The sequence below is a fragment of the Pleurodeles waltl genome, chromosome 10, assembly GCF_031143425.1.
Source record: "Pleurodeles waltl isolate 20211129_DDA chromosome 10, aPleWal1.hap1.20221129, whole genome shotgun sequence".
In the NCBI taxonomy this organism is placed as follows: Eukaryota; Metazoa; Chordata; class Amphibia; order Caudata; family Salamandridae; genus Pleurodeles; species Pleurodeles waltl.
In genome coordinates, this window is record NC_090449.1 from 123434974 (window position 1) to 123462519 (window position 27546).

Below are 27546 nucleotides of genomic sequence, written 5' to 3' on the forward strand. Positions count from 1 at the left end.
TTAGAAAATATGTATCGCTACTATGTCATAACAATAAAAAAATACACACACACTCTTTAAACCTGTTTAAGTATATTTTTACCCATGGTTCTAATTATGTATTGTATGTGCATATGTGTATTCATGTGTGTGTATGTATATATGTATGTATGTATGTGTATATGTTGTTTCTGTGCTTGGCATGTTCGTGGGTCACTGCATGGCTCCTGGGTGGGTTGTTATACTAGATATCTATGAATTCCTGCTCTCATTTTATCACACTTATCTACCCATCATCATATGTCATGTCTCTATCAAACTATCCTCCATTCTCACTCTGACTCATCCCAAATCCTTTCTACTACTTTCATCTCCTAAATAACTCTGCCTAAGCTCTTCCCTCCGCTTTCACATCTAACTCACCAAACCTCACTCTACTACCGTGACCTCCCACACAACCCTACTAAATTCTCCCGCATTTATCTCACCCTGCTACTATGCTCTCCCTAACCCTTCCACATACTCTTCCCTCCTCCATCCCCCTTTACTCATCCCAAGCCTTTGGGTTGAGTAAATTAAGGATATACTCCCAATTAACACTTCTGGATTTCTTTCCTCCTCCACCCCTTCATTACTCCAGTCAATCTAACTAACAAACTCTCATATCCGCGGCTCAAATGAACTCATATTAATACTAAAACTGTACTCATTATTTCCCGATACTAATCCATCACTAATTCTTGTTGGGTTCCAGAGTAGCGTGCTACTCACCGAAAAGTGCTTTGACTCCTCGTCAGGGGTAGTAAGAGCTATATAAATATGATTACAATACAATATGTCCCACTATCTTAACCGCAGAACCCAGCAAGGAGATGGGGCAGTAACACACTGGGTCCTGTCTACACCTTTTTTTTTTTAAACCGGCACTATTACTGCTGACTTCCATGAGCTAGGGATACTGATTTGCGATGCAGCGTTAAGAACATTCGTCAACAGCAGAGACCACAGGGCAGCGTTTTCCTTATATAAGTCCATAGGGACGCAATCTGGGCTGGGGGCTTTATTGGAAGGCCTTCCCATGATGGCAACCTGAACTTCCTCCAATTTAAAGTCTAAGCGCAACGGAGAGGGAATAGTCATGTCTGCCTCCACCAATTGTTCTTCACTATCGAGTGAGTAGACCCTCTTAAAGTGGGCAACCCATTTTTGGGAGGGTATGGTGGTCCCTACAATGTCTGGGGAAGCTTGATAAGCAGGCTTCCCATTCACTACACACCAGAAGGACCTCACATCCCCGAGCTTGCAAGCACCCACTAACTGCTCCCACCTCTCTTCTTTGAGACATTGCTTCCTGAGTTTTATTGCCTCCTTGTAAGCAGCCCTAGCTTCACAGATAGAGTGGGGGTTCCTTGGGTGGTCCTTAAGGACTTTGTGGTGGTGTTTACTGGCAATATGGAAATTTTTGTCAAACTATCCATCTTTATGGTCTTTTAATGGTCTTTGAAGATCCAACATAATGGATCTGAGGCTGCTATTCAGGGACTGAAAATCAGCCAGAATAGCCCCTGGTGGGGGCTCAAATAGTAAGAGGGAGCTAGAAAACACATTCCTGCATCTCTTAACAACCTCCACCAATAGGATGGGGATCAAAACTTTCCACCAGCTGAGCCTCCTACCTTGGCCTTTTGGAATCAGCCCAAACACACCTGGCGTCAAGCTCACAGTCCCAGTAGTGGGAGTAACCATTCTAGCTTCAATGGTATTATGCTCAATAAACAGTTGGTTGTGGATCAGCCCCTTGGTACAACACTCAGCAAAACAATTAGAAATAAAAATATAATCAATTATAGTCCCTTTTCCCCACCCAACAAAAGTGGGTTTGATTAAGTCACAGCTTGCCACTCTCTCCAGCATATTACAGAGACCGGCACGTCTCACTTCAGTCACCAGCAGCTTACCTCGGGGGTCTGGGGGTTCTTGTATAAGGAGGGGATCTACACCCAGAGGGGCCGTTCCTATCTTGGCATTAAAGTATCACGCTAAGAGGACATTAAAACAACCCAACTTAGGGGCCACCCTCTCTTCCAAGATCAGAAGTGCTTGGAATAGAGACCTGATCTGACACCCCGAGTAACAAACTGAGTTATAAAAATTTACAACAAAGAAATTAAAATGTTCAGAAACTACAACCAAGATATCTGTATACCACTGTGCCCAATAGGGATTGGAACAACACGCAGCTGTGCAGTTACTCGTAATAATAGAGCCAAACCACCACTAGCTCTTGACCCTTGTGAAGGAGTAGCTAATACAACATGGGTCTCAAAACCATCTACAGAAAACAGCTCCTGTGCCCATGTTTCTTGAAGTAATATGGGGCCATATGTACGAAGACATTTTCCCATAGACATAGAATGGGTAAAATCCTTTGCTACATCTGGCCCATGATGTCATACTGGGAGATGAACGTAATCCACTGAGGGTAATACCCTCCTCAGGGGTGCAAACATCTGGCTTAACCCCAGCCGGAACCCCCATAGCCACAGTGATAGTTTGTCAGTCTAATTCACCAAGATCAGACGGGGTGAACCTATTTCTGGTGGGTATCGTGAGAGCGGAGCACAGCCCTAATCTCTGTTCCGGATAATTAAAAGCCCTAGCTACCGACGATGTGGTGGGCTTATAGAAAAATCCTAAAGGCAAAATCCTGATGCTGGGTCCCATCATAGAAGGTTGCCTGGAAGTGAAAATCAACCTACCTGCCATATTTGTGGCTCTACAATTAATCACCATACAGTCACCCTCCACGGACCTATTTGTAGGAGCAATCCACTCAACCATTCGCACAAATAGTATATTCCTAGATTCTATGGGGTGAAAAGTAGTGTTTTGGCTCAGCTAGTGACACTCTTTGTTCTGGAGGATTTCATTTGACTCACCGTGGGGAAACTCAAGGGGGTGGTGGACATCAGCTAATACTGCCACATATGAGCAGCACTCAGGCGGCAGATTCAGGAGGGGCAGTTTTCTGGATGGTGCAAATCGAGCAACCTTACCCCCGTTATTTCTAGGGATCCCCTCAGTGGTTTCCCCCTGATTCACCATGTCCCTCCCAACTTCACGAAACAAGGGACCCCTTATAATACCCAATGAGGAGCCCGTAGCACAAGATTGCGAGGGTTGAACATGAGAAGGAGCTGAAGGTAGAACTCCTGAGAAAGGACACCCCCCCTCCCTAAACTCTGGATTACTAATGGCTTCTCCCTGCAGGAGACTATCCTAACATCATCTTTCCTCCAGCACCAGGAACCCATGAGTATACAAAACAGGATCTGGCCTATTCAAAGGGGAGATCAATGTCACCAATTTGGATAACTTTTCTAGAACTGGAGCCAGACACTGCTCGACAATGTTTTTAAATTTATCCAGTACATGATCCACTCCTGGCTGCCATCCGGGGCCCCCACCTTGCTGCTCATAAAACCTCTTCGCTCTGGTTGCTTGGGCTGTCGCTTCGCTTTAACTGGCGGAGCCCTCTTTTTGGTTATAGGTAGGGTCTGTACTAAAGAGTCCACCAAGTACTCCCTCCCAGCTACTACCAATCTTGGTTGGGTGTCATCAGGGGGTCCCAAGGGTAAAATATCAAAGGAACCTGTGGAGAAGTGGAGGGAATGTGGGACCGTGGAAGGACCCTCAAGTGGCCCGCATCTTGGGCCCTCCCCCGGCTCCAAATATAACCTCCTTTCAGCCAAATCGATTTCTTTTGCAATCATGCCCATAGCCAAGGTTAGGAAGGAGTCAACTGTAGATCCCTTTTGAGGTTTTGGGGATGTTACCTTACTCTCCGGCAGTTTGCGTCTTCCCATATTATGACCCTAGGGCTCTAAAAGCCTTGATAAACCTCTATGTAAATAAGAATGAGTTTTTGGGGAGGGCAGGCCCATCTATTTGCTTATACCTCACAACAAAACATACATGATATAATAAGGCGGGAGCCAAAACCAAGAGGGCAGTCCCAGCCCCCTTCGGGCTCCGATGAGCGTCGATGGGCCTGCCCTGCACGCTTCCCACGCAGCGATGTACACCCTTGCGCCTTATACCGCTGGTTGGAAATGGCAAGTGGGAGCAGGTGATGTCGAAAATGGCCGCCTCCTGGGGCCACAAAGCAGTCAGGGATATGTAGTCCCTTGTAGCAGAGTTTAGCACTTCCCGCACAGTGGTGTGCCCCCTTGCGCTTTATAGCTCTCATTGGAAATGGCAAGTGGAGCAGTTGATGTAAAAAATAGCCGCCCCTTAATCAAAGCTCTCTAGGGACGCTCTCTCACCCCTACTCATCCGTCAATACCGCCCTCACTCAAAGAATCTTCACAGAAGCTCTCAAATCTGGCCAGATTAGCCCACTTCTACAGAAACCTCCACTAGATCCTTATGACCTCACCAGTTACCATCCATCACTCACCAACCATTCATCTACAAGATCATTGAAAAAGCAGTCTATATTTAACTCCAGAATCAAATCAATGCTAATAATCTCCTGTACAGCTACCAGTCTTTCTTCAGATCATGCTGCAGCACGGATACCGCTACCTTACACATCACAGACTATGTCCACTTGACCATAGACAAAGAGGACCCCTGCCTACTGACAGTGCTGGACCTCTCAGCTGCCTTCGACACAATCGACCATCCCACCCCTCAATGACACTTGGGTGTCTTGAATGGCATTCAACTTTCAATGTCCTTTACTGGTTCTCCTTCTGCCTTTCCAACTGACACCAGTTGTGCACATGGGCACCTCCAGGTCCCAAAAGATCCTTAGCGCTGGCAGAGTCCACCTTATTCCATTCTGTCTTGTCATCTTCACCCCGTACGTTTGGTGCTCTACTAACTGTTCATAGCATCAAGATTCACCAGTATGCCGATGATATAGAACTCTACTTGAAAGTATCCTCTGCTTCAGCTATCTCACACCTTAAACAATGCCTGCACATCATCCAAACCTGGATATCCACTCCCTACCCAAGGCTCAACCTAACCAAGACATAATTCATGTAATTTGCCCAGAACAGCAAACAGTACAAACATGGTTCAATGATATGAAGCTTGAAGGTTTTGGATCCCAACTTTCATTGAATGCCAAGTCAGTTGGATTCACCCTGGATACCAACCTTACTCTCAAGGAACACACTGCCAAAAAACAAAGACGGCCTGGTACTTGCTCTCTCTTCTGAAGGTGAAACCATTTCTTTCAGAGACAGACTTCGGAACTGCTGTTCAAAAGCATCTGGCGGTGGTGACGTCTTGTTTCATGGCCTCCCAGGGTCCACACTGGCCCCTCTTATGGGCATCGTACACGCCACAGCACATTTCATTTAGGGCTGAATAAATAGCATCACATCACCTACATCTGGATGGAACTCCGGTAGGTCCCCTTGCCAGCCCACACAATCTTCAAAACCAGCTGAATCAGTTTTAAAGCCATCATAACCAGTCGCTCTGTTTATCTTTCAGAAACGCTCACCATTGCTTGTGGTTCTTGGCACACTGCTGTTAGGTCACCATCAGACTGCAGACTAAGAAGTGTAACTAAGAAACAAGCCTTGGCAAAGCCAACAAGCTTGTCTTTAGTCTGCCAAAGCACATGAACAAGGCATTTCCAGATGCTGTTTACACATGCTGTATACACAAATGTTGCTTATCATGTGAAAGTCATCCCATTGCCAATGCTGCGTGCACATGGAGTTCCAACATCAAAAATTCTATTTTGCCAGGAGTGTTAAAAATCCTCACACTAGTTCCGCGTACGTCCCTTATGAAGCAATATATGACTTACAGAGCTTGTCTTAATTAAAAATTGTATTTAGAACACAAATTGAATTATAAAAAGTGTCTCATCCATAAGGAGCTAAGTGTAAAACAGAGCTTTGTTTAATTAAATCTAGAGGTCTCTACAAGGGCATGATAAGTGTGCTGGATAGCTGTATTAGAGTGCAGCTGGCTGTAGGTACCTCTGTGGAGCGCCCAAGTATGGGCTACCCCAAAGTATGGACTGGGAAACTCCAACACCATGTACCTCCAGTTTCCAAGGAGTGTGAACCTGAGTTGGGTAAGGTAAAAGCGTGAAATACGATCTTCACCCGAGGACAGTGAAACATCATGGTTAACATGGTTAACATGCGCCTTGCGCATTCCTTTGTCTGCCTCTTCAGTAGTTCAGAGGATGGCTAACACAGGAAAGCCTGCTTCCTTTTTTATAACATAACAAAAAAAAAAAAAAAAACTTTCAACAAACAATTTTAGGGAGCCCCTGAAAACCAGGAGAGTGAGAATTGTTTTCATGAATTCATGCTTTTGGGAAAGTCACTGAAGGAAGGTGAGGTTTCTGTGGCAGAGGAAGGGTGTTGTAAATACCATGAATTGTATCATTTTGTCATATTCTGGACTCAAGTTATGGCTCTGCACAGTAAGACAGACAGAATCGTAACGGTGTGCCTACTTTTAACAGACAGATTGAGCATTTTAGCTGAGTGGACACACGACGCCAGACCTGGTGGTGCTAGACCATCCATGTGTTTCTTTCCTGATGTAATGCTTCCTCGAGGCCAGGGTCATCTGCAAGCTTATCTTTCTCATAGTGATCTCATGCTGCTGGGGGTGAGATGTTTGAGAGGCAGCATTGAAGACCACTGCTCAATAGACTGCTCCTGAACTAGGACAGGAGGAAAGAGTCAGGGTGGGGGTATAGTGTGCGAGCTTAACTGGGGGCACTATGGGATGGCCACAGCAGCTTGGATCAAAGAGTTGTGGATGTTTTAGGATTATGGTGTCACTTCTTGATGGCAATAAGTTCACTATCATCATTAAAATGCCCATCTACAGAAGAGTGTGGGTAGTTGCTCTTGCCAGCAGCTGGGTATACAATGTGAGCTACTGGTAAACTTCTATGCAGGTTTCCAAAGTGCTATGCATTCCAGCTTGGCTGAGCCTGAATTGTAGGCGACACTGTGGTTACGTATGTAGCTGGAAGTGTATTGCATTTATACAAGACAGATCAAAATAATAAAGCATATATGTCACAACCTATTTGTACGAAAGAAGCTCTATCACAATGACTACCAATCACACAGATTAGGAACCACACTAAACTGTTCTCTGCACATAACGAAGACACCATGAATATTCTCTGGATAGTAATGTGCACCTTTGAAAGCGTTTTCAGAGAAATCATTTTCATACATTCTAGTATCAAATGAAGCTACTATGTCAATAACAGAAAAAAACAATTCAGTGTTCATACATGTTTTAAAATTTGTTAAAGATGTTTGGTCCTTTGCACACATTTCATAAACAGTAGTATGTTTCACACCGTCTTCATTTCTAAACACCGAGGCCATGCAAATTGCTGTGTTCTATTCTTCCGAATAAAATAAAGGCAAAGTAGGAATTAAAAAACAAAAAAAAAAACACCATTCTTTCAAAGAGTGCCACGTTAAGGTATGTAAAAAGGCATGTAGATGAGTGTAACCCAGGGTTTTCCATGCTGCTCTTAAACACACAACTGCACTCTGAAGGCTAAAGCTAATGATAGAAAGTGAGGGGGTTGCTGGGACTGTAAAAAATACATTCCTCATAACTGCCCTCCTCCCATCCGTGCTACAGACAGGGGTAAACAAACACTGAGAATTGTATACTTATCTAAGACTTTTTAACAGCATTACAGTGTCACGTGTGTGCCAGGGAAAGGTCAAGCTCAAGCCCACTGTACCTTTCGTACTTCATGCTTATCATTGAGTCTTCTATAGGCGGGCATAATGCTGCTGGTTCAGGCAGTAGAATAAACAAAACAACCACAGCTGCATAGAGGGGAAGCACTATTTAGGTAGAAGATCACAACTTCTGCTCAATCAGAACACGTACTTCGGTCCACCGACATGTGGGTTAAGTTAAAGCCACTGTGTAGTATTCCTGGTAGCTCTTTTTTCAGGTTGAACACATAAGGGATAGCAACAACTGCAATGTCAAGACAGAGCTGAAAACAAGGTAGCAAGCTTTTTCCATCAATGTACCCAGGATCTGGAACAACATAACCATACCCATCAGGCCCGCCCCAATGCTGAGCCAATAAAGGAAAGAACAGAAGACTTTCCTCCTTAAAGAACACTACACCACGTCCCAGCTATCCCTCGTGCTAATCTTTGACCCTGTGCAGTGCTCCGCCACCGTAGCAAACTCATACACACAGAGTGCCATCTTGATTTAAGGTGTGATAAGAATTTAACTCTATGTACTAATACTAAGCTGAAAAATAATTAAACAATCGATCTAAGGTACTAGTGAGTGAGAAGGATGTAACCCTACAGTGTCTGTTTATAACCAGGAAACCGCACTCAAATCTCGGCTTTCATATCCACAGTGCATCACTTTACTTCAGTATGTATCATTTTCATTAACCGATCACTTTGAGAGCACAACGAAGTTATTAAGTTAAGGATTCTCTCGTTACTAAAACCTCAAATATAAAATTATCTTGCTTCACATTTAATAACAATGTGGTACAAATGTACACAGAGAACACGGCAATCTGACACTTCTTTTTTATCTTGCTATAGTATCTTCAGGGCATGGGGATATCCTTGAATGTTTCATGGGTAAGAAAATATATCATTCCATAAATGTTATTCAGTGCAATTCAATAATCATATGTACTTAACTGAAACAGTAAGACGCTTTATCATGTTCATTTTGTTATGACATGATGCCGGATTTACATGGCTCGACTCGTGTATTCTTGGAGCCAAAGAAAGTCCTTGGCCCTGCTCCGGCTCGGCTCTCAGAGAGCGTCCGGGAGCTCCTGCCCCCCTCAAAAACGTAGTGTATCCTACGTCTTCCCCACTCTTCGCCTCTAAAGTTTCAGTCCCTAACTCTCACTCCAAGGCACGGGTCCTTTACAATGTCCAGGGCCCTAGAACTAGACTCCAGGACACCTCAAAGGTCCCATTCCGACGCCACCCGTGGACTGCCTGGCCCGTAGCCTAATGACACTTGCAGACTAGATCAGTCTTGCAGTCTTAGACCATTATAACTCACTCCTTTTGCCAGCAGGCTGTGGGGCACAGCTACTTTCACATACTAACTATATTTGGGAACAGCCAGGGCGCAGGGCGGTTCGCAGGACAAGAACACAGAATTCGCATTTACCCACTCACGTGCATAGAACTGTGATATAATTAATTACAAAGGAGATTAAAAACCAGAAGTACTATTAACTGTCAAAAGATGGCTTGAGTTAACACAAACCCTCATACCGGCAGTCTCAGACCCTCAACGCTCCAGGTTACCAGTTTGGTGTCCTCATAAAGCTTACGATTCACTTGCTACCCGGATTCTGAAAGCCTCAGATCCTAAAACCCAATGTGGGGTGGGAAAGCTCACCGTGTCCGCAGCTGGTCGCACCCTCTGAGTCCTTAGCAACAGCAAGATGCACCAGGGCGACAAACTCAGCAGAGAGCCCGCAGGGAGGGGAAAAAAGCAGGCTGAGAAGTGTGAACAGCAGACACTGAGAAAGGACTGCACTTAGAGCCGAAGAGAATGATACTCAATCAAGCCGCCCAAATAATTCTCGTAAACTAAGCGACCATTTCGAACTGGTGCACCATTCTACAGTCTTCGCGTTCAGATGAAAATTAAAAGGCAAAGCCATCTGTAATTCTATCTTGGATTAACACGAAGACACAAAATTAGTCACTAAAATCACGGTTGTCAATAGTTTTATGAGAAGAAAGTTTTATTATCGCTTGCTAAAAGGATTGACGTAAAGTCCCATTCCAAGATGGCCGGCAAACTACACCTCGTCCCTGAACGTAAGGAGAGCGTCTGTTGCAATCTGTCTCCTAAATCGTGGTGTGAACTGGCTCAAGCTGCAGGACAATTGGTGGAGCGAACGCGCATTGAATACGCATGCGTCCAGCCTACGTCGTAAAGGAGTCTTCAGTGTGGGAGGCACAGGTAAGAGCTGTGCTTCTCACTGCCTTGTTTTTGTTTAGCTTTGTGTGGTCCCGATGGTGCTGCTCATGCGACCCTGTTTAGCACCTTGAATAGCCGGAGAGTCCTGGTGGGTCTGGGGATATCACGGTTTGTGGGAAGATCCCCGTAGTCTGAAAGAGTTTATGATAAATTCCGTGCTTTAAATGTACTGTTCGGTACTGCATTCCTTTTTTTTTTTTTTTAACATGAAAGGGGGATAACGTGCACTTCTCAGCACTGCTGCAGTATACTTAGTGGAAGAGAACTTCAATTTCTCAGTTACAAATAAATACTCAGAACTGAGACTACCATCAATTCTATATTTCCATTTAAAGCACTGACTATATTGGAAATGGTTTTTAGTGAGTATTATTATAATGGCAGCGTATATAACGGAAGGTTTCAGACCTGACAGCCTTAGGGTGGGCTTCCTCCCAACTTTTTGCGTACCTCTCTTACTTTTCTGACCTCGACTTTTGCTCATAATAGGACTTTGCGCTCTTTCTAGTGCCAACCAGTACTAAATTGCTTGTGCTCTCTCCCCTAAACATTGTAAAGTTGACTTATTCTCCAAATAGCATGTTTAATTTACTTATAAGTCCATAGGTAAGTGGTACTATGGGCCTGTAAATTAAATGCCACTTGTGAGCCTTAAGCACGAATTGTGCCACCCACTTAAGTAGACTTTTAGCCATGTTTTAGGCCTGCCATTGCAGAGCCTGCGTGTGCAGTATTACACTGCGATGTCAACCTGACAAAATAACCCTTTTGCCAGGCCCAAACCACCCCTTTGTTACATATGTCACCCCTAAAATAGGCCCTGGAAAACCCAAAGGACAGGGTCCAGTGTATTCATAAAGGCAGGACTTGCACTTTCAACCCCTTTGCTGCCAGGCCTTTTCCCCCTCAGGTACCAGGCCTTCTTTTGGAAACTTGGGGCAGTTTGCGCTTAGGCCCTCATAACTTTTTGTCCACATAAGCTACCCTCGCTAAATTTGCATCCTTTTTTTCCAACATCTCAGGGATTCTAGAGGTACCCAGAGTTTGTGGGTTCCCCTGGAGGACACCAAGAAATTAGCCAAAATACAGCAAAACTTTTTTTTTTTTTAAAGGGGGAAAAAAAGCTCTGCAGAAGAAGACTTGTGTTTTTTTTTGCCTGAAAATTATGTCAACAAAGGGGTTTGCGGTGCTAAAATCACTGTCTTCCCAGTTTTCAGAAACAGGCCGACTTGAATCAGAAAATCAAAATTTTGGCATTTTACTGGGACAGACCCCATTTTTACTATTTTTTGTGCTTTTAGCCTCCTTCCAGTTAGTGGCAGAAATATCAGTGAAACCAATGCTGGATCCTGGAAAGCGACACAATTCTGAATACAGCAAGGTGTCATTTGTGTAGATCCTACAAGGTTTTCCTACAGAAAATGACAGCTGAAATAAAAAAAAGATTGAAATTGAGGTAGAAAAAAAACAGCAATTTTTCTCCACGTGTAACTCTGTAGTTTTCCTGCGGTCAGATTTTCTAAAGAAATATACCATTACGTCAGCTGGACTCTTATGGTTGCGGGGATACATAGGGCTTGAAGGTTCATAAAGAACCATAGGTACCCAGAGCCAATAAAGGAGCTGCATCTTGCAATGGGTTTTCATACTATACTGGGTATACAGCAATTCATTTGGTGAAATATAAAGAGTGAAAAATAGGTATCAAGGAAACCTTTGTATTTCCAAAATGGGCACAAGATAAGGTGTTGAAAAGCAGTGGTTATTTGCACATCTCTGAATTCCGGGGTCCCCATACTAGCATGTGAATTACAGGGCATTTCTCAAACAGACGTCTTCTTCTTCTTCTTTTTTTTTTTTTTTTTTATATACACTGTCTTACATTTGGAAGGAAAAATGTAGAGAAGGACAAGGGGCAATAACACTTGTTCTGCTATTCTGTGTTCCCCCAAGTCTCCTGATAAAAATGGTACCTCACTTGCGTTGGTAGGCCTAATGTCCGCAACAGGAAACGCAACATGGACACATCACATTTTTACATTGAAATCTGACGTGTTTTATGGAAAGTGCCTATCTGTGGTTTCTGGCCTTTAGCTCAGCCGGCACCTAGGTAAACCTAGCAAACCTATACATTTTCTAAAACTAGACACCTAGGGGAATTCAGAATAGGATGACTTTTGGGGCTCTCACCAGGTTCTGTTACCCAGAATCCTTTGCAAACCTCAAAATGTGGCAAAAAAACCACACCTTTTCCTTACATTTTGGTGACGGAAAGTTCTGTAATCTGAGAGGAGCCACAAATTTCCTTCCACCCAGCATTCCCCCAAGTCTCCCGATAAAAACTATACCTCACCTGTGTGGATAGGCCTAGTGCCCGCAACAGGAAATGCCTTAAAACACAATATGGACACATCACATTTTCCCAAAGAAAATACCTGTTTTTTTTAAAGTGCCTAGCTGTGAATTTTGGCCTCTAGCTCAGCCGGCACCTGGGGAAACTTACCAAACCTGTGAATTTTTGAAAACTAGACTAGGGGAATCCAAGATGGGGTGACTTGTGGGGCTCTCACCAGGTTCTGTTACCCAGAATCCTTTTCAAACTTCAAAATTTCGTAAAAAAGTTTTTCCTCACATTGCAGTGATGTAAAGTTTTGGAATCTGAGGGGAGCCACAAATTTCCTTCCACTCAGCATCCCCCCCCAAGTCTCCTGATAAAAATGGTACCAAACTTGTGTAGGTAGGCCTAGTGCCCACGACAGGAAATGCCCCAAAACACTACGTGGATACATCAAAATTATCAAATACAAAACTACCTGTTTTTGTGGGGGGTACCTGCATTTTTGGTCCTGGGCTCAGCAGACATCTAGGGAAACCTATCAAACCCAGACATTTCTGAAAACTAGACACCCAAGGAGGTCCAGTGAGGTGTGACTTGCGTGGATCCCCCAGAATCCTCAGCAAATCTCAAATTAGCTAAAAGTCACATTTTCCCACATTTCTGTGTGGGATCACTGCACCGGCACATATTTTCTACCACCCAACGTTCCCCTCAGTCTCCCGATAAAAATGATACCTCACTTGTGTATGTGGGCCAAGTACCTGTGACAGGGAAGAGCCAAAAACAGGTAAAAAATGAGGGGAACCAAAGCGGTCCAAAAGGGCAGTTTGGAAAAAAAACATTTTTAGGCTGACAAGTGGGGCATAATTTCTATCTGTATAGATGTGACAGTGCTGGGTGGTAGGAATTTTGTAGATTCCCGAAGCTTCTTTCACAAAAATGTGGGAAGAATGTGTGATTTCAAGCAAAGTTGGAGGTTTGCAGGGCATTGTGGGTAAGAAAATGGTGCAGGGTGCATGTGAAGCACTCCACCCTGGACTCACCCAAATGTTTAGTTTTCAGATGTTAGTAACACAAAATTATGGACGGAGTGTTAGAAATTTTCAAACACTCACAGCAAGTCACAGATCTGGGTTTAATCCATTGTTCTTTTGCTCACCATGCCACCTCAGTTTGGAAGTCAGTCTTGACCCTGTTCCCCATGGGAACAGTCCAGCCCAAACAGCCATACCAGATTCTCTCTTGACCGGAACCAAGCATCCTGGGACCGGTTTCAGGGTATCACCCTTCATCAGCCAGGCTAGCTTGAATCCAGTGGCACAGTAAGCAAGGGACCCACGTCTGGGCATACCGTTCCCACTTAAGGCAACTTTAGCAACACAAAAGGATGATGAAAAACCTGGTGCCCAGTGGTTTCTGCCCCCAAGGGGGGCAGATTGGCCTAATTAAGATAGGCTGATCTGCCCCCAAGGGAGGCAGAAGTGGCCTAAAATAAATTTGCCCTCCAGGAGGAGCAACCTTTGCCTAAAGGGTCGCTCCCCTTGTGAAACTGACGTAAAAAAAAAATCCTGGTGTCTTGTGGTTTCTGCCCCCCTTGGGGGCAGTTTGGCCTAATACGGATAGGCCGATCTGCTCCCAAGGGGGGCAGAAATGGCCTAAAAAGAATTTGCTCCCCAGGGGAGCCACCCTTGCTCGAGTTGTCACTCCCCTTCATTGTTTACATTAAAAAAAATTCCCTGGTGCCTAGTTGCTTCTGTTGGATTTTATATAGCAATTCTGAAAATGCCACTTTTAGAAAGTTGGCATTTTCTTACTTTAGCTATTTGGTGCCTGCCGCCTGGCTCTGATCATGTCTGTGGTGGGTGATAGCTGGGCTTTGTGCATTCCCCATACACAGCTACACACAATGGAACCATAGGTGTGACTTGGTGTGCCTTCCTAGCAGGCTGGGATGGAGGAGCTGGACCCACCCTTCTCGCTTACACATGAATAGACTGTGTCATGTCCCCACACAAAGGGCTGCATACCGCCCTATTGTGAGTTTGAAGTAATAGCAGGGGCTCTTTGCACTTCAAATGCTTGTGTTTGAAGTGTCTCCCAATTCAAAGGCACCACTAAATAGAAGAACTGGACCTCAGACATCACCACTTCACTACACATCTGGACCTGTGGTTATTCTTCCAGGAAAAAGGACTGCTTTGCTGCTGAAGGACTGCCACTCTGCTGTACTGCTTTCTGCAGGATTCCTGCTTTGCTGTGCTGATCTTCTGCTCTTCCTAGGTGACAAGGACTGGACCAGCATCACTTTAACCTGGAACCCAAAGTGACTCCAAGGCTAGTTGGCTGGCCTCCTGATTTAAAGTCTCAGGGATATAAGACTTTAATCCAACCTGCTTTTGCACCTGGACTCTGCCATCTGTGCATTTACCCTGCCAAGTGGTGCCACCCCAGTCCTGGACCTTTGGAAGTGGGCCTAAGGTGTTCTCTTACTGGAATTGATGCATCTTCTTCTAAAGGACTTATCCCCCAGCAGAACCAACACATTTCCTGGGCTGAGCGGCACATCCTCAAGCAGAACTGATGGACTGCTGCTGCTTCGTGGGTTGGACCACTTTCAACAGACTTGCTTCGCCATTGTATCTTGTGTTCAAAACATTTCCTTCAGAACCGCCACTGCACAGCGAGTTTCCTGACGCAACTCCTCACATCCTCCCTTGACTGCGCAATGCATCCTCAATACCAGTCTTCACATTGCAAGCCCTTTCAACTGGATTCTTTATGTCAATGCAACAGGACCTTTCAGCATCTCGGCTGTGCGACTCCTCTTCGATGCGGATCCACGCAACGCTCCACAACCAGAATTTAAGGTCCTCTGGTCCAACAGGCCTGACTGGGTCCCTGTAGACGTCCCGCGATGCATTGTAGTTGGACTGAACATTTGAATTTGTCTGCTCCAGGGTGACCAGATGCCCCCCCAATAGTGATTTGTGCTTCTTAGAGCTGTTTTTTACCTAAAACCTTAAAATTACTTATTAGATTTTTGACATTTTGTTTTTATTTTATTTATTAAATTCATATCTATATTTCTAACCTGCTGGGTAATCTTTTTGTGTGATGTCACTGTTTTACAGTTTGAAGTGTTGTGCAAACACTTTAAATGTTGCCTCTAAGTTAAGCCTGACTGCTCTGTGCCAAGCTTCCAGAGGGTGAGCACAGATTAATTTGGCATATGCTTGTGCCGTACCCTGACTAGATTTGTGTTTGCTGCTTGACCACGGATTGCACCCCAGTCAACCAACAACCCAGTTTCTAATTGACGGGGCAACAGACCCCTCAGAGCCATGGCTTTATGTAGTGAGATGTTGGGGAGAGTAGAGAAGCCTTCTGTTTTTAATATGATGGGAATCTCTCCAGTTTACACATTTATTTCATCACTGCTGTTATGCGGCCGTAGCAACCTGAGACCTCTTTGAGGTCAGTGGGTTACTTACGGAGGTTGGTAGCAGTTAACAGAAATTGGGCAGGGATGCTCCTTTGGGGCTGCTGTATGCTGATTAAACTTCATCAGAAACTCAACTTGCTTTCAGTGATTACTTCAGTTTATCAATGATTGCCTGTAGATATTGAAGACCGCAGCGTGGAAGTTGTACCCACTTGAGACGGGGTTTTGCAGCAATGCAGCTATGTTGCATAAGTTGTTAGGGCCTCCACAATACCGCCATTGTGTTAAACAGTTCAGCACTACTTTTATTTTAACTTACTAAGGAAGCAAAATTGTCATGGCCTGTCACTTCAGTTTTTATGGCGTACCAGTTTTGTTTGGGTAACGCAGGCTGTGTGCAAGAAGCTCACCTTAAAGCTTCTGTTGTGTAGTGCATGGTCTCAACTGAGCTGTGCACGAGAAGCACTTTCTCCAGAGTGTGACTGCCAAAATCAGGCACGCTTGAGCCAGCAAGTACTATTATTCAGCAGATTACATCAGGATTTATATGTCAGCTTACTCATGCCACATTTTATTTTATACAAGTGCTCTTGAAATCTAAACATACCGGCAGCTTCCATGCTCAGGCCTTGAGAATTCATAAAAATGTTACTAGACCTTCGAGTCGAATAGCTTGAACAGTCTACTCAAGCTAACTGTAATGTACTTGACCCGGAAATGGTTCTCAAATTGTGTGATCCTATGCAAATATTGTATTTTACACTCTCCTTTTTCTTCATTCTCACAAATGAGTGCACCTGCAAAAATGCGAGTTCAGCATTTCTGCTGTAAAAAAAGTCCTGTTTTGTTTGATTGAATAACTAAATGTTTGCTCCATGTATAATAAATCTAGCCCACATATAGGGTACACATGATCCATTAATGTCTTGCCCCTTAGTTTACCAATAGCTTTACCATCAGGGCAGGAGTGTGTCTCAGTTCATGTTTAAACCCTTTTTTTAAATACGTTTATTACTAAAGCATGATGTGGTAGCACACTGTCATTTACAGTCATGTACAAAAACCTTCCCACTAACTTGCAGCTTTACTGATAAAACTATATAGGGAACAATAATCTGTGAAATTAGGTTTAAAAAATATTTATCATTTGCACATCACCAATTAGTGTTCTGACTTTTTTTTCATCATATTTAAATATTTTTTTTCATCACAAAAGTACAAAAAATGGTCTTTCACAGCTACTGACCTATATTTTTAAATCTTTCTTAAGTTGATTTAGTTATATAAATGTTGTGTTAGGAAAGACCTGATGCCCACAGCCTTTCATTTCACATAGGTCAGACAGTTCACCTTACGAAATTCTGGAACTCTGCAGTCACAAGGAAAAGTATTTGCATTGCAAGAAGACAAACTGACTTTTGACCTCTGTCTCTGAACACTGAGCAAATGTGACAAGAATAAGATTTAAAGGCCTCTTAATTGCTAATTCAGTTTCTGTCTGAACAGAACACCTGTTCTTTGTCCACTGGCCAGAAGGGTCGAGTAGTTTTCTAAAAATAGCTCGACCTCATAAAAAAGTACTTGCCATAAGAGTGGTTGAGTAGGTTTTTCGAGCCCTGCATGCTGTTCTGCCTGGGGTCTTCAAAGCTGTTATAAAGGAAGTCACACCCCATTGTTTGAATGAATAAGAACACTGGTTAAGGATAATCACTTGCAAAGAAAGTAGAAAGGGGACTTGCTCAATTAAACTGTGCTCACTGTTCACATCTCATCTTTCTAGGCAGAAAAGGGAGTTTTGGAAGAGACAGAAGTGCCATATAGTTTGTCATATCATTATCATGCGCAGGCTAACACTTACTTTATTCCATGGGTCAAAACATACCACTTCTGTGTGTCACTAAATTTGCTTCAGTAGACAGTGCAATGGAACATCAGCCTGTACAATCTCAAACAGTACAATAGCTCCTCCTATGCTCCTAAAGCAAGCTTGTCTGTCCCTTATTAAATGGGAAGAGTGGTTTGAGAATTATTTGGAGGCTATTAATGGATTGAAGTTTAGAGCTTCAAGGAAAAGAGAGCATCTTATTATGGCCTTAGAGAAACAGATTCAACATGTCTGTTTTAACCTACTTCCACACGACCAAACAGTGCTCAAATTGATGGACGTATTTGGATGCGAAGGAAAAATTTGAAATTTATATTGGCAAGCAAGTACATTTAGTAATGTAAGGACATACATTTTACACACAATCATAGAACAGTCATGAAACAGTGGACCAGTTTGTAACTAGACGTGGAGAGTTAGCCATCAAGTGTTAATTTTGAAACATGATGGATAAGATAATTAGGGATCAGTTACTTGTACAAAGCAAAAATAAAGAAATGCAAGAAAGGCTGTGGACGGCATGAAACCCTTCTGTGAAAGAAGAAATTGACATTGAGAAAATAGCAGACAAGTTAGACTCTTAGAGAAATGCAACAAATGAATGCAAGGAAAGATGACCAAGTAAATGCCATTCAAAAGAAAGAGAAGACAACAACATCTTTCAGAACTCAAGATACTAAAGAAAGTAATTATCTTAACAAAACACAAACAGTAAATTTTACTACAAAGTGACATATAAAGGACGTCATGGATGTGGTAGCATGTCACATGCTATTGACATGCTATGGACTGCAACGATGAGTGGTTTGCAAGGGACAAGGAATGCTAGAAGTGTGGTAAGAAAGGACATATGACAAGGGTATGCAGAGATGGGTCCAAACCCCATGTGTCTTATGTATAAGATCAGGACGATGTTCCACAAAGAGTATTATGGGAGATATGCAATTGAATAGGCCAAAAGCAACGTTTTTAGTGAATGGTGCTCGCATACAATTAATTATTGATCCCAGATCAATGTATACAATTTTTCCAAAATGTGTTTTTGACAAAATGTGGCCACACACCTCTCATCAATCCAGAGACATTCATTCACGGGGCTATTGAGGTAGTGACGACCAAAAAAAGGGTTGGCTGTTTAAGATTTTACAATGATTTGAATAGCTTGAACCAGGGCATAGTGATGGACAATTTCCTTTGCTGAGTGTATTGAAAATTATTGTATAACCCAATCATGTAATAATGTTTACCTAGTTAGAATTAAAATCGGCATTTCAGATTAAATTGCATACCAAACCGAAAAATATCATGCGTTTTATTACTGTGGAAGGTGTCTTTTAGTTTACAAAGCTTCATTTTGGTTTGGCATCTGCCTTTAGTGTGTGTTAATTAATGATGAGTACTTAATTTCAATACACATCCAATGTTCGTTTTTTCCAAGACAGTATCCTTCTATTTGGTGCCACTGTACAGGACCATAGTGATACTTTAGTAAAAGTACTACAAATAATAAGGGATGATGGCGTAACACTTTGCAAAGAAAAGTGTCAGTTTCTTTTATCAGAGAAAGAGTACCTAGGATACACCATCACAGACCAAGAGGTGAAACCAAAGGAATACCTTTTAAAAATGTATCAGACTGGCTCCAGCTCCACAAGAGAAAGAAATTAACTCTTTCATGAGGTCAGTTAAATATAATACAAAATTCGTTCAGAATTTTTCTGAGTAAAGAGAACCCATGAGAGTTATTGAGGAAAGGAATGGGGTTGGTTTGTACAGGAAGAGAAACAAAAACATGTTTTGAAAACATTAAAAGTGAATTTGTGGATTAAAAAATGTTGACACTGTGTTAAAAAAAAAAATGCTGTAACGGTTTGCTAGTGTTTATAGCATAGGAGCAGTTGTATCACAACTAGAAGGGGAAATGGAACGCCGAGTAGCTTTTACTTCAAGACCTTTTATTATTTCTCAGTGCAAATATGCAGTCATTGAGTAAGAAGTATTGACAGTAGCATGGGGTGCAGAGTATTTCTGAACATGTTTGTGGGGTGTTAATTTTACTTTACGAACTGACCATGAACCATTATCCAAGCTTTTACAACCATGGATGGCGGAAAGAGGTTCTGCTAGATTTGCCTGTCATTTGCCGAAGTTTGTTACAAAGTTTAACGTGCAGCTGGATGGAAAAATGTATAAGGTGATTGCTTATTTAGATTTCCCCTGAATGCGGTGGATGGTGGTAGACCACGCAAATATGATGACACAGAATGCGTAATTGCTAATGTTGAAAACGCATTGGAAGGAAAAAATTACACCATTTCACACGATGAAGGTGCCAAGAATTGTATGAGAATAAGTATTCGTAATGGGAGGAAAATATTGCACAGCAACTTACATGCAGTTACAGGGTGCATTAAGCTTGAGTGCATCAAATGATTTAATATTGAGGGGTGAAAGGTATGTATCCCCAGAGGGAGTGAAACGGAAATTGATCTGACTTGGCCATGGGGGGGGACACTTAGGGCAGCCTCTTACTGTAAGTTGATTTAAAACATTTTTTTATTGTGTGCGGGCATCGACAATGACATAAAAGATCAGATTGAAGAGTGCAAGTTGAGGGGTTAAAAAGGGAGATAAATGGTTGAAGGACCAATGGGTTCTTTGAAGGTTGCAGAAGGGCCATGGGTGAAGTTGTGCATAGCCTTCGTAGGCCCTATCAATTATTTGGGCATCTGTGAACACTTTGCCAATGTAAAGGTTTATGTATTCTCAGGGTGGTTGGCAGTAGATATTGTGAGGAAACATTACAATTGAAAGTGTTATAAAGAGACTGAGGAAAGTGTTGATGAAGGAGTGATGCTCTTGAATACTTGTTATAAGTAAGGGTAGCCAACTTAAATCCACACTGATGTAAACATATCTAAAGGGACTGGAGATTAATATGCTTGCAGATCAATATATAATCTACAAGGCTGTGGCATAGTTGAGAGTGCCGGCCAATCGTTTTTATCAAAGCAGCTATAGAGATAGCTGTAAGTGGAAAGAAAGGTGTAAGAGAAGCTGTAGATGAAATGGCGTGGGCATATAATACCACTGTGAATGACGTCACTGGTGTGTTACCTTTGGATAGAATGATAGGGAGAGATACTATAAACAAATGAATCCTGCACTGGATGGAGGAGTGTAAAATCCAGAGTGAGGAATTTGACGACTTGAGAAGTAGGAACATTTCATAAGGTGATTATGTTAACATAAAGTTGGGAAGGAAGAGCGATGGAGTCAATAACTTTTCTAATCCCATGGAAGTGGAGATCGTGCATAACTGGCATGTAGTTTCAAAGAATGGTCAAAGATTGAATAAAAGAAGAGTTGCCTTATGCTGCAAAAAAGGGAAAGGGGTTTAGAAACGTGGTGGAAGGTCATTGTGAAGAGAGAAAGACAGAAACGACTGTAGTGGTTACAAGTTAATGGATGATGCGTGTATGGTGAATCCGAAAAACTTGTTACGTGTTGGAAGAGATAAAGTGGTACAAAGAATGAATCGAATAGCGCCAGGTGATGGAGTGAGAACATCACAAAGAGTAAACCGTATGGGTCATGATCTTTGAACCGAAGGTCACAGACTACACCTGATAAATTCCATGACCATGTTATGAATTGGTTCATGAAATCTCATTATTTTATGTATTGATGATTTCTACTTGTTTTAACAGTTTTTTTTTTAATTATCTGTTATATCTTTAAAGGAAGATGTGGTGCTATAAAATTAATTTATATTCAGCAACATTGTTTATTTAATTAATTGTTCAATAACAAGTTTTGATTTCTTTCTTTTCTCCACCATTTCTTAATGTATATCATATTTTATTGAAACATATGCATGAAACTATAGTAGTTTTTCAAATGTTATCCCGTTTCATAAACCATTTGTCAATTTATCATAGTAAAGAAAGGAACTATGGTATATAACATTAGTGAAAGACCATTATTATTATGGGAACCTATATAACGGACATCAGAACCATCCGAACCTGAGTTTGACTTAGTGAGATGGCAGGCGATGCAGTAGTAAATAGCTTGTAATCGGGACTTGTGAGGGATTGCGAAGATTCAGAATAAGTTCACTTCTGGGTCTCCAAGGGCACTGGCGAGCCAAGATAAATTTCTGGTTGGCTCTGAGAGCGAAACCCAAAGCCAGCTCTCCAACCAGTATGCATGTTTTCTCTCATTCTTTTTCCATCTGTCTTGCCTTTCTTTTCGTCTCTTGTTATCTTTCAGTCACAACTCTGTTTCTCCATTTATCTGATATGTCCTCCTCTGCCCTTGCTGCCACATATTTGTTTCCTTTCATTCTCTCTCGGCCAGTTCTCTTTTAATCTTTCTTTTCTTCTTTTTCTTGCTTTCTTTCCACTCATGCTCCCTATATGCCAGTACTTCTCATCCTCTGCCTTTCTCCCACTCTTTTTCATCTTGTCTTTCTTTCTTCCCTTACAAACTCTGTTATCAGTCTCCTGGTGTTGTTTGTGTTGAGTCAGTGAAATAGCTGAGCAGGATCATCGAATGCTGCTGTGTGCAGTCCGAAGGTGCACTACCTAAATCTCTGCTAGCTCCACTTTTCATGTTGTGAGGCTATTAATAAGAGTGACAGAGGTTTGTACTACATAGGGATTATTTTTTGACAAAATACTTAACTGTATCAGAAGATGTTGCCTGCATTGAGATACCTTTATCCCTTGCATCACTCTCTGTAGCTGATGGCCTTTGCCTCCTACAAGGCACTGAAGTCAGATGCATTGTGCCTGCCTTTGACCCCAAAAGGTTGCGCTTCTTGCGTTGTATACTGTTGATTACATGCTGAAGTTATGGCGAGCAGGAGCATTCCAGAGAATACTCTGGCACCACAACTGAACCAATCCAAGCTTTACTAATGTTGCTGACCACTAGAGACTTTATTATATTGTTAGATTAGTTAACTAATCTGGCTGTTAGGCCATATCTCCTCCCTTGCTAACTACTATTATGTGGGTAACATGAAGGCCAATGTCAACCTTTTTCGCTGCTAGGCCGCATCCCCCTCCTCCAGTACTAAGCTTTTTTTTTTTTTTGGCTTTTGGGGTAGTTTGCACTTAGGGCCCCAGAACATTTTATCTACACAAGGTATCCCCACCAAATTTGTGTCCTTTTTTTTTTTTTTCAACATCAAAGGGATTCTAAAGGTGCCCAGGGACCAAGAACTTAGCCAAAATACAGCAAAATTGTGCGTCTTTTGGGAAAAATGGGGAAAAAGTGCTGCAGCAGCGAGCGTCTGTATTTTTTTTCCCTGTAAATGGCATCAACAAAGTGTTTGCGGTGCTAAGATCACCATTTACCCAGCTTTCAGGATCATGCAGGCTTTAATCTGAAAAAACACATTTTTCAACACAGTTTTGGAATTTACTGGGAGATAGTTGGCCCATTTTTGCACTTTCAACCTCCTTCCAGATAGTAGTAGAAATGGGTGTGAAACCAATGGTGAATCCCGGAAAGCTATACATTTCTGAAAAGTAGGCAAACATTCTGAATTCAATAAGGGGTCATTTGTGTAGAACCTTCACTGTTTTCCCTAATAAAGGTACAGTTTAAATAAAAAGAAATGTTGAAATTGAGTTGGAAAAAAAAACAGCCATTTGTGTCTACGTTTTCATCTGTAACTTCTAACAATGGCAGATTTTTTAAAGCAATGTCCTGTTACGTCTGCCGGACACTTCTGGTTGCATGGGTATATAGGGCTTGTAGGTTCACCAAGAACCTGAGATACTCAGAGCCAATAACTAAGCTGCACCTTGCAATGGTTTTTTCATTGTGTACCGGGTATAACGTAATTCATTTGGTAAAATATAAACAATGCAACATTGTTATCAAGGAAACCTATGTATTTCCGAAATGGGCAGAAGATATGGAGTTAAGAATCAGTGGTTATTTGCAAATGTCTGAATTTGAGGTACCCATACCAGCATGTGAATTAGAGGGCATTTCTCAAAATGTCTTCTTTCTTACACACTGTCTTACATTTGGAAGACGCAAATGCAGAGAAAAACAATTGGTAATAACACTTCTTCTACTATTCTGTGTTCCTAAAAGTCTCCTGATAAAAAAGATTCCTCACTTGTGTGGGTAGGCCTAGTGCCCACAATATGAAACGGCCCAAAACGCAATGTGGACACAGCGTATTTTTCCACTCTAAACTGACTGACCCTTTTTTTTTTTCAAATGTGCCTAGCTGTGGATTTTGGGCTCTAAGTCAGCCAGCACACAGGGAAACTTTTCAAACTTTCACATTTTTAAAAAATGGACACCTAGGGGAATCCAGGATGTGGTGACTTGTTGGCTTTTACTAAGTTCTGTTAGCCAGAATCCCTTGCAAACCTCAAAATACATTTTCCTCGTATTACTGTGATGGAAAGTTATCGAATCTGCGGGGAGCCACAAACTTCCTTCCACCCAGCATTCCCACAGGTCTCCCGATAAAAATGACACCTCACTTGTGTGGATAGGCCTAGTGCCCGCAACAGGACACTGCCCAAAATGCAATGTGGGCACATTTTTTTCCATCCAAAACTGCCTCTTTTTTTTTTTTTTTTTGCAATGTGCCTAGCTGTGGATTTTGGGCCATAGCTCAGCCGGCAACTGGGAAAATCTAGCAAACCTGTAAATTTTTTAAAACTAGACACACAGGAGAATCCTGGCTGGGGGTGACTTGTGTAGCTTTACTAGGTGCTGTTACCTAGAAACACTTGCAAACCTCAAAATGTGTCTAAAAATACATGTTTTCCCTACATTTCTGTGGTGTAAACCATGCTTAATTTGAGCCAGTGGTTTCCGGTGCAGGCACCTGCACTTATTTTTGAGGGCCGGCACTATTTTTATGCTTCAGGCATTTATTGTGAGCAAAAGCTACATATGTGAAAGATGGCGGAATAGAAAAACTAAAAAGCATCACAAAAGTAGCAAGCTGCAAGAGTGAGCTGAAGGGACAGGGAGTGGCTGTAAATGGATTAAAGAGGTCCAAGTTGGCTTTAGGATTGCACTGCCTCACTATTCTGTGCTCGCACATTTAATTGCAGCAGCCACATGTTTTAGTGGAGAGCTTTGGGCACCGGTACGTTTTTATTTACAAATTAATCACTGGGTGGAAAGTCCTGGAGTCTGAGGGGAACGACAAATTCCCTACCTTCCAGCGTTCCCCTAGGTCTCGCCATAAAAATGCTACCTCACTGGTGTGGGTGGCCCACATGCCTGTGACGGGAAGGGCCCAAAACTTATTGTGGAGACATCAAAATTATCTATCACAAAATGACCTGTTTTTGCAAGGGGGGCATCTGCGTTTCTGTTCCCAGTGGCCATGTAGGGAAACCTACCAAACCCAGAAAATTCTGAAAACTTGACACCCAATGGGTGTCCAGGGAGGTGTGGCTTGCTAGGATCGCCGAACGTTTTCCCCTGCAAACCCTAAATTTAGCTAGAAAAATCACATATTCCTCACATTTCTGTTTTGAATCGCCACACCAGCACAAATTTTCTACCACCGAACGTTCCCCTCTGTGTCACGATAAAAATGATACCTCACTTTTGTAGGTGGGCCAAGTGCCTGTGGCAGGGAAGGGTAAAAACATGTAAAAATTCAGGAGGAACTGAAGCTGGTCCAAAAGGCAGGGTTTTAAAAAATAAGTTTTTAGGATGGTTCTGCTTTGGGCGCCCACACAAGTGGGGCCGAATTTGTATCGGTACAGATGGGGCAATGCTGAATGGTAGGAGTTTTGCCGATTCCTGCGGATACCGGAGGTTTGAGTTGGAGGTTTGCAGGGCATTGTGGGTAAGTAAATGTTGTGTGGTGCATGTGAAGTACACCACCCTTGACTTCCCCCAGATGTTTAGTTTTCAGAAGTTTCTGGGTCTGTTAAGTTTTTCCAGGTGGCAGCATGCCCAAGTCTAAAAAGTGCAGCAGCTCATCATTGCACATTGGACGATATTGGGAATTAGCCAAGCTCTATCAGCCCATTTGTAAAATCAAAACCCCAAAGACTCAAATGTCCTCTTGCTTGCCATTGGGTTGAGATGCTTTAGTCTCTGGAGGGGGGCTGTTACCCCCATCAGTTGTGGTGTATAACTATGGCAGTGGCGTTGGTCATCCGCCACCCCTCTATCTTTTTTCTTTTTTTCCAGTTCCCTGGCATCTAGTGGGCAGGGGGGCAGATCAGAGGTAATAACCCCATCTGCCTTCCATGTGGGCAGAAAACCTGTGGCAATTGGTGTTTGGGAGGGTTGAGGGCATTGACCTGCCTATTTTGGGCAGCCCCACCCCTACATATTAACAAAAAAGGATCCCTGGTGTCTAGTTGGCTTTCTGCCCCCCCCAGGGGTGGGCGGCTTCAGAAAGACTAATTGGTCTAAAAAATGAGTGGAGCTAAATCTTTTGCCCAAGGGGCTGCTCCCCCCGATGTCTGGTAAGTGGATCCCAAGAAGGGATCCACTAGGAAGAGGTACCATTGGAAAGGGGAGAGTCTTCACTCTCCAATGATACCTCTTCAGTCCGCCTTGGTGTTCGGGGGGGGGACAGAGATAGCCCCTGAGCACTGAGGCAGTGAAAGTGAAATAAGCTGTTACGCTCATTTCACTTTTGTTTTCAGTAAAATAACGCCAGCACGCCATGCACACTGATCGTCATTTCACTGAAAACCCCAAACAGCCTCAGGAGCTGGGGAAGCTATTCCACAATTCCCAAGGCTATGTTGACTGAAAGGAAACCCCTCTGGTTCCTGTGCGTGGATGGCTGAGAGCCGTTCAACCCACATGCGCACTGTGGCATTCGGGTGTGCACAAGGGGGTAAGTATATTAACAAATTCCTTTTATTACAAACCTCAGCATTTACACAATTTCAATTAGCAATGATTATAATGTAGGAAAAACCTTTAAAGTGTGTACGAATAGAGGAAGTACTTTTGATGCTTTTTGTTGTGCTCATTCTCTGGTAGGATATATTTACATATTGTGAGGAATTGGGGTATACTATATGGTGAAGTTGTGCGACCACACTGTGCTATATACTTACCAACCCCTTTAGGGCCAGTAGGTTTTGTTTGTTAAACCCTCTAGCTCAACCCTGGGTAACCGTGGCTCTGAGCAGCAAGGCTTAACGGCTTACACAAAGGATCAAGCGTAAAGCATTTAAACAGTACCACAACAATTGAAAAAGGAATACACAAGACACTCTGGCACAGGTTTATATGCATTTTTAGACGCCACAATGAAAAAGTTCCACCAGTGGGTTCTGGAGATCCAGATTTTACAAGGTACAGTAAATCTGCACTTTTTTATACTGCGAACAAGCACTGGCATTGTGAAAATATTTGACACTTCGAAACCTTTTCACTAAAAAGTTTGGGATAGTTGTACTGCGATGGGTTAAAGTTACTTTGTGGGACCAACTCTGGCAAAGAGTCAGTGAGGGGGACCCGCAAGGTCCTCAGAAACAGTTATTTTGGTGGGAGAAGCAGCCTTCAAGCAGTTCCAGACACCTATATTCCTTTGCTTTGGGTTACAGTGGTTCCAATGGAGTGGTCCTGCTGCAAGGGATGAAGGACGCTGAAGGATTCAGTGTGTTTGAGAGGGTGTATTCCTGTTGGTACTCCTTGGGCCACAAATGAGGTGAAGAGGTCATGGTCCCAGGGCTCGAAGTCCCTCGAAATCCTCTCAGTTCTGGAAGAAGTCCAGTCGCCCGATATTGGGGTCCCAGACCAATTCTTTCCTGGGTGATAACTCATATTCTGGGTAACTAAGCTGCTCTCAGACGAATCTCCTGGGTCTGGCAGACTTGGGTGGAACTTTGAGCATTGGGGCCTGGT

General features: G+C 42.9%; 2 protein-coding genes across 5 annotated transcripts in view; one reads left to right on the top strand and one right to left on the bottom strand.

Moving 5' to 3' along the window:
• IQCE (IQ motif containing E) overlaps nucleotides 1–9531 on the bottom strand; it is a 245168-nt gene extending 235637 nt beyond the window's left edge. For both annotated transcript variants that reach the window (XM_069209950.1, XM_069209951.1), the window contains exon 1: nucleotides 9412–9531. The gene's annotated coding sequence lies outside the window, so the exon portion shown is untranslated. The remainder of the gene's footprint in view (nucleotides 1–9411) is intronic.
• A 312-nt stretch (nucleotides 9532–9843) lies between these two features.
• Nucleotides 9844–27546, top strand: part of BRAT1 (BRCA1 associated ATM activator 1) — a 172207-nt gene continuing 154504 nt past the window's right edge. Inside the window, exon 1 of one of the 3 annotated variants that reach the window (XM_069209953.1) lies at nucleotides 9844–9984. The gene's annotated coding sequence lies outside the window, so the exon portion shown is untranslated. Of the gene's footprint in view, nucleotides 9985–10036; nucleotides 10091–27546 lie in introns of those variants that run through there. The other 2 variants (XM_069209955.1, XM_069209954.1) reach the window with 2 other exon arrangements.